Here is a 6,067-nt window from a genome sequence, read left to right as displayed (position 1 = left end):
AGATGACAGGGATCAGTTCCCCCTGGAGAAAAATGACTGCTTTGGAGGGTGGACTCTATGGCATGATACCACCTGAGGTCCCTCCCCTCCCCAGGGTCTACCCACAAATTTCCAGGAATTTCCCAATCCAGATGTGGCAATTCTAGGCAGAGGCAAGATTCGAACCAAGAACTTCCTGACACATAGCTCAGGCCTTTTCATCACAATGGTACAGCAGGATTTAAAATGAATGTGTGTGGAGGGGAGGTATTTGTGAATTTCCTTCATTGTTCAGGGGGTTAGACTAGATGACCCTGGAGATCCCTTCCAACCCTATGATTCTATGATATTAAACAATTTAATGAAACAGTCTTGTGATAGCTACTACTTTAATGGAACCTCCACATTCCAAAGCAGAATATCTTTGAATCCTAGCAGGTGTATGCCCGGGGTAGCGTGGAACAGTTGCTGCCTTCATTCCTGCTTGTGAGCGTCTTGGAAGCATCATGTTAGCCCCCAGGGGGAAAATGATGCTTGATGAGATGATGACCTTTCAGCTGGACTGTTTTTATGAGCCACAATAGCCAAGTGGAACCTCCATGTTCGCAGGCAATGTACCTCTGAATACAAGTCACTGGAGCACTTGCAGAAAGAGTGGGTGGGTGGTCCCCACCTAGTTTGATGGAAACAGGATACTAAATTAGAAGGTCCCTCATGTCAGTCTTGGGCTCTACTCACTTTGAAACCTTGTTCCTCCATTCCGAATGTTCTAGGGAAAGAACAGCCCGTCTGTCCATGCACCGATTTGCTTTGTTATTAAATCAAACACCCCTACTCCTGAACTCCATTCAGGAGTGGCAAAGAGTTTTGTAAACGTGGGAGGTGTGTGGCATAGAATTCATGGCTTGTATCCTCCTACTCTGTTTGGCCAAGTACAAAACCTTCCCTGGGCCCAGAAGAGCCACTTCCATTGGAGACAGGTCCCCCCGTGACTGTGGAAAGCTTCGTACTTGGCCAAGCAGAGTGGTACAAGCCAATGTTTGAGGCCAGCTGGAGGTGAACATCACCTGGTGGCCTTGATAGAGCTACAGAAGAGGGAAGTATAGCAGACATATGAAGCCTGAGGTAATAACGGAGGGCAATATTGCGTATGGAAGACCAACATTATTGACATTAGCAGTGAGAATTAGGTGTCAAGGAGAGGGTGGGACAGGCAAGGGGAGAATAAAGGGGCATCTAAGGATGTCGTTTCTGGCTGCCATTGTTCAAGTCTCTCATGTTCACAGGCTCCCCGCCCCCCCTTAAGATGGCTCCTCGAGCTGGGAATGACGGGCTAATTGCTAATTAGGCCCCCCTCCCTCCTCCTCCCTTTGCTTTTCTCCATGCCCAAAGGGGACTGAGAGAGAGGCCCGAAATTCTTCAGCTGTTGCTGGTGAATTACCACGGTTATCTCCCCGACAAGCCCCTCGCCAGCACCTGCTCACCAGCCTCATCTACAGCTTTTTTGATTAAGAAGATGGCGCTTCCTTCCACATGGCTTGCTGCATTGCAGCTAACACCGAGCCCTGTGTGTGGGTGTAAAAAGCTGGGCTGGGGGGCTAACTGAGGCTGTGCTGTGCTTAGCTTCTCCAGTAATCAGATGGGGCTTTATAGAGTCCAGGGTGTTAGCCTTCTCCACCTGTCATGGATTGGAAGTCTGGAAGTAAGCCAGGCTTGAGAGGAATGTCTAGGCCAGTTCAGGAGACCGCTAGGAATCGCCAGTGCTTTCCCATTTGGAGTTGTAGTTAATTCAGATTAATTTTCCTGAAGTGTGCCAGACACTGGATTCTGGGCCCTGGACACCCTACCACATCGAATGTTTCAGCTTTTGTTTATAAAAAAATATCTGGCCTCTCACACAGAGTGCCTCTGAGCACGTGCTGGATTTTTTCTCTAGGACACGAGAATGCTTCCATGCCTGGTAGGTTGGGCAATGGAATATGGGAACTTGGGCCCCGTCCCCAGTGCACATCTAAGAATGGCAAAGTACCGGTGCTAGGGGTCCGAGAGAACAGGTGTTTCCCTCAATGGAAGGAGAAGAAGCTCAGGTTGTATTTTCAGCTGACCAGTTTTCTTGCCCCCCCTTCCCCCAAGCTGGCTGCCTTCACAATTCTCTTATTAAGGGGGCAGAGAGCCATGAGCGGCAACATCTTTTCATGCACAACTTTCATCATGTGCCGACGAGCACATTACAAGTGTGATATCCCATCCAGGTGTGACACCTTTCTGCACATGCTTGCACTATAATAGACCGCACAGGCAAGCTATCAGCAAGAGTGGCTTTGCTGAATTTCCTTTTCTGAATTGTTTCGATTGTCAGTAGATTGTCAGTACAAGCAGCAAAATTAATCATGCTATATCAATTATATAAGGCAAAGCAAAGGGTATGGATGGACATTTTAATTGAACTCCATGGAGAAATGCCCTCCCCTCTAGAATCCACTTAGGTATTTCATTAATTGGGGCTGCACTCTGTACATGACACAGAGGCTACAATGCTGGTAAAGGTCTGGCAAAAGGAAAACTACGTATTATCTGTTGCTTTAAATATGTACTCCTATATCCTACCTGTGCTTTGTGTTGTTCAATGTAAGTCATAGAATTGATTATGTTCTGTTTCAGCAATTAACCCCATACTGGATCCTTGCTAATACTATATCTCTGTAGACTTAGAGCCAAGCTACAAGTGACGAATGACACTTGCCTGGCAAGTGAACCGACTCACGTGTATTCCTCCCTGTTCACTTGCCATTCACTTGCTCTCCACTTGATCAAGTGGAGAGCAAGTGAATGGCAAGTGAACAGGGAGGAATACACGTGAGTCGGTTCACTTGCCAGGCAAGTGTCATTCATCACTTGTACCTTGGCCCTTATATTCTTTTACCCCATGACATTGTTTATGGAAATGTTCTTGAAACTGTATTCATTTACCCTATGGCATTGTTTATGGAAATGTTCTTGACACTGAATGGAATTGCCTGCCCTTGTCCTTGCCGCTAATTGTACTAATCTCACACTATGTAATCCACCTTGAGTCTCAGTGAGAAAGGTGGAATATAAATGACATAAATAAATAAATATTCAGGTGGATTGCCATGTTGATCTGCAGCAGAAGAGCAAGATTCGAGTTCAGAAGCACCTTAAAGACTAACTAGATTTCCAGGATTTGTGTCCAGTGGCACCTTAGAGACCAACAAGATTTTTAATGTATAAATTTTCAAGCTGCCTTCTTCACATACCTTCAGAACGCAGAGTGGATTATCTACTTTTCTATTTGTCCTTGAAACAACCTTGTGAGGTGGAGTTAGATTAGGTTGAGAGAGAAGTAATCTATTTCTCATCATCCGTGACTTGATGGTCATTATCCAATAGATGCTTGTGGCAGTCTTATATAGACACAAACTAGAGTTGACCCTGTAAATGCATACTCTCTCAAGCATTCCGCATGTACAAGGAAATGGCAGTATACTCCTGCTTATACAGAAAAACTCTCCATAGACCATTGAGGCTTCCATGAGAAGTGCTTCTACCAATTATGACAATCCCTTGTGGTGGCAAGATTGATATATTCTGTTGGATGGACAATGTCTGTGTCATGCTGTCTGCTGATTCCTCTCTCCTTGTACCCATCCATTGACGTTACTGAACTGAAACAATATCAGCGTAGCACCAGAATACTGAAAGTTAATATTTTCTGATTATTATTAATTTGTGCTAATAAAGACATTAAAGAATGGGCTGTTTTTGGTTTGTTTTATTAGTTATTGCCTGACAGCACATCTACCCAAATTGCAGATGAATTTCCTGTAATTCGTGGAGGGGCCTGACTGGAAATGAAGAATCCCTATAACTATGGCTCCTCCAGTATGTGGCTGTCATTACCAAAAGGAAAATCCTCTATCTGGAGACCAGTCCAAAAAGAAGTGCAGGCTAGGGGTGACAGAATTCTAGGGTTGCCAGCTGATTTGGGAACATCTTCAAAAGATGTAGCACTGTAGTAAACAGTAGTTCAAAGTTCACCTCTCAGGAGTCCACTAAAGGGCCTTAGATAAGGCTTCTATTTTCAGCCCCTTCCCTCCAGCATGATGGATACCGTTCTACATTGTAGGGTTATTATAGGTATTGTACTGTGTGTATGATGTATAATGTAAAACTGGTAGAAGGATTTCAGGGGCTGAGCACGCCTTTTCTTTGCTTGAGACGTTGGAGAGCCACAGCCAGGCTGAAGAGATGGTGCTGAGCTAGACGGAGCAATGCAAGCACGGTTAAGTAAAACAACTTAATTTGTATTCCCCACCCACCCCGTTTACACCACTGAGAGCTCCCCAGCTGTATTGTGAGAATAGTAACAATGCTGACTTTGTTCACCTGTTTGAGTCTCTCTCTACACAAGACGCCTTGGCAAGTGTTCATCAAGCGTAGGGAGACGCAATGTTAGCTGGGAATTGTAGTTTTAAGAGACAGAGCAACAGAGATCGCTCCTCAGAGGGTTTGTTAATTTCACCTTCGCCTCCCTGAAGGCTCTGTCAATTTCATCTCTCCAGTCTAAAACTGTGTTGGATGGCAACCGGAGGGCAGTGAGGAATGGAAGTGGGCTGGAGCTGCCTTCCAGAGCTGGGCTTGGACCTGGAGAGGTTATAATGGGCTGAAGTTTCCCTTCTGGCATTTCACAGCCTCATCTCACAGCTCTTTTTAAACTCCCCTTCCTGGCTAACATTGCATCTCCTGACACATGTTCTTCATGTGTCAAATGTCTCATGTAGAGAAACTCTAAGTGGAGCACTAATCATCTGGAAGACCAGTATATAAGCACATTGTTATTATTAACAAAAAAATAATTCACACATGATTTTGGCAAGGGGAGCCCCTTCCCTGCTATGTGTTAGGGAATGTTATAACCTTTCACCCATTATGAGTGCTATTGAAGTAGACCTGCACACATGTTCGGGGAACATTCTTCCTTAGCTAAGCAGTCTCATGTTTTAAAAGTCAGAGTAACCTTACAGTAGCTACAATGTCAGCATCTCGTTTTCCTATTCTCTAATCAAAATATAGCCTTGGAAGCAGTCTCTAAAACTCACACTGTAGGAGAAGGCGCCAAACTTTTTGACATGTTTATATCAGGAAGTATTTACTGTCTTGCCATCCAGACCCGTTAGGAGCCATAATTCCCGAAGGCTGCATTTCCAAAGAATTATTTGTATAAAACCTGTGTTAACCTTTGGTCTTTTATTCTGTAAACAATTAGCTTTGAAAGGTATGTAAGATTCTCTGCTGTATCTGATCTTTATGCATATGTCGGAACATGGCATCGCATCTGGGTTTTATGTCAATAAAACTCCTTATTCTTTATGGAGCACTATTTTGGTGTCTTAATTACTTGTGGGTGACGGCTGTTGGGAAATATAATCCGAACGCAGAGTACCTTTAGGAATTTTTTTCTTAACACTATGAAGCTGCTGCAAAGCGGGTGGGGTTGGAGAAAATACAACAAACAAATGCTGACTAGGGCAGCCAAATAGAAAATATAGAGCAGCCACCCGCCCTGTCCTCTAGCAAGGACTGAGAGAACTCAGGAAAGCACAACAGTGCCACCTACAGGAAAAATGGGTATTTGCAGCAAAAACTTAATTGCTGCGCCAAGGTTTGTAACATTCAAAAAGTGGTAGGTTCCAGGGCTTTTTTTCAGCAGGAACGCGGTGGAACGGAGTTCCGGAACCTCTTGAAAATTGTCACATGGCTGGTGGCCCCGCCCCCTGATCTCCAGACAGAGGGGAGTTTAGATTGCCCTCCGCGCTGCTCCAGCAGTGCGGAGTGCAATCTAAACTCCCCCCTGTCTGGAGATCAGGGGGCGGGGCCACCGGCCATGTGACCATTTTCTCCGAGGGCAACCCACTGAGTTCCGCCACCTCTTTTCCCAGCAAAAAAGCTCTGGTAGGTTCCAATGCTAGTGGATAGTGTTGTCAAATCTCCTAACTTGCAGATCCTGGGATAGAAGATACGGTGCCCCACATGTGAAGAGGTAGAGCTTGGTGTCCAGTGTTCACTA

This window comes from Eublepharis macularius, chromosome 1, assembly GCF_028583425.1.
Source record: "Eublepharis macularius isolate TG4126 chromosome 1, MPM_Emac_v1.0, whole genome shotgun sequence".
Classification (NCBI taxonomy): domain Eukaryota; kingdom Metazoa; phylum Chordata; class Lepidosauria; order Squamata; family Eublepharidae; genus Eublepharis; species Eublepharis macularius.
The sequence above is the reverse complement of the archived record's forward strand: the minus strand, read 5'-3'. Positions refer to the sequence as shown.